The following is a 1,753-nucleotide window of genomic DNA, read 5'->3' as shown; positions in this document are numbered from 1 at the left end:
TTCTTACTCTCATCTCTAGCTCTCCTTTTCCCCCTCCTTTCCCCCTTCCCTCCGCATGGCCATGGCTGGCCTCTCTCTTTTTTATACCTTCTCTCTTTTTCGTTCCCTCTACAATAAAGCTCTAAAACAATAGACTATCCCTGCTCATCAAGGCCCACCATACTTGAAAGATGGATAGGCTTTTCTCTAAAGAGCCTTGTTTAACCTCCAGCCAGAAGGCCTTCCTGCGCTCCAGCCACTGAACAGACCAAGGGCTCTGGCCCACATGAAAACCACCCAGCACCCCCTCTCTCCCTGCCCTCTCCTCTCTTCAGCCCCGAGGCTGGCAGAGCAGCCCCTGGAGCTCCCCCTTTGTTCTCAGCTCTTAGCTCTTCTGTGGTGTACAGCAGCATCTGGGATGCCCAAGACTGAAAACCTGTTATCTCTGCCCTCCATGAGGCCCAGAGACCTCGGACTGCCCATTGCCCAGCCCCCATGGGCTGGGGCTCATGGCTTCCCACAGCCAGACACCCACCAGAGGAAGCATGGAAAGTGTGTTAAAGTCCTCCACATCTGCCTGCTCTGAGCACTGGAACTCTGGTGGGATGCAGGTTTTCTCCCACTCTCTTTGTTCCCCCATGCCTGCTGCCTGACAGTTTTCTTATCTACATAGAGTTTATAGTTTGGATCTAGTATTACTATAATTTTTTTTCTCATGAAAATATGATGCCATTGGTAGGGAAATTTTCCAGGTGTTCTTTGTTTTTTTGTTTGTTTGGTTTTTTGTTTTTTGTTTTTTCTCATAATGGGTAGACAGTATCTCATCTGTTTTGTTGATCTCTAAAATAAATGTACCAATGTCTAATCAGTAATAAAAGGAGCAACCTGATGAATTACATTTTAAAAATAAACTCTGAAAATTCTATGCCATGGTTGTAGGTTTTTTATTAATTAGGTATTTTCTTCATTTACATTTCCAGTGCTAACCCAAAAGTCAACCATAACCTCCCCCAACCACTCCCCTACCATGCCACTTCTACTTCTTGGCCCTGGCATTCCCTATACTGAGGCATATAAAGTTTGCACGACCAATGAGCCTCTCTTTCCACTGATGGCTGACTAGGCCATCTTCTGAGTCATATGCAGCTAGTGACACGAGCTACGGGGTACTGGTTACTTCATATTTGTGTTCCACCTATAGGGTTGCAGAACCCCCTTAGCTCCTTGGGTACTTTCCCTAGCTCTTCCAATGGGGGCACTGTGTTCCATTCAATAGCTAACTGTAAACATCTACTCCTGTGTTTGCTAGGCCTCAGCATAGTCTCACAAGAGACAGATATATCAGGGTCCATTCAGCAAATTCTTGCTAGTGTATGCAATGGTGTCAGCATTTGGAGGCTGATTATGGGATGGATCCCTTATATGGCAGTCTCTACATGGTCTGTCCTTTCCTCTCAGCTCCAAACTTTGTCTCTGTAACTCCTTCCATGGGTGTTTTGTTCCCAATTCTAAGAGGGTCAAAGTGTCCACACGTTGGTCTTCGTTCTTTAGTTTCATGAGTTTCACATATTGTATCTTATATCTTGGGTGTTCTAAGTTTCTGGGCTAATATCCACTCATCACTGAGTACATATCATGTGAGTTCTTCTGTGATTAGGCTACATCACTCAGGATGATGCCCTCCAGGTCCAACCATTTGCCTAGGAATTTCATAAATTCATTCCTTTTAATAGCTGAGTAGTACTCCATTGTGTAAATGTACCACAGTTTCTGT

Source organism: Mus caroli, chromosome X (assembly GCF_900094665.2).
Source record: "Mus caroli chromosome X, CAROLI_EIJ_v1.1, whole genome shotgun sequence".
NCBI classification, from domain to species: domain Eukaryota; kingdom Metazoa; phylum Chordata; class Mammalia; order Rodentia; family Muridae; genus Mus; species Mus caroli.
This window is presented reverse-complemented; position numbering follows the sequence as displayed.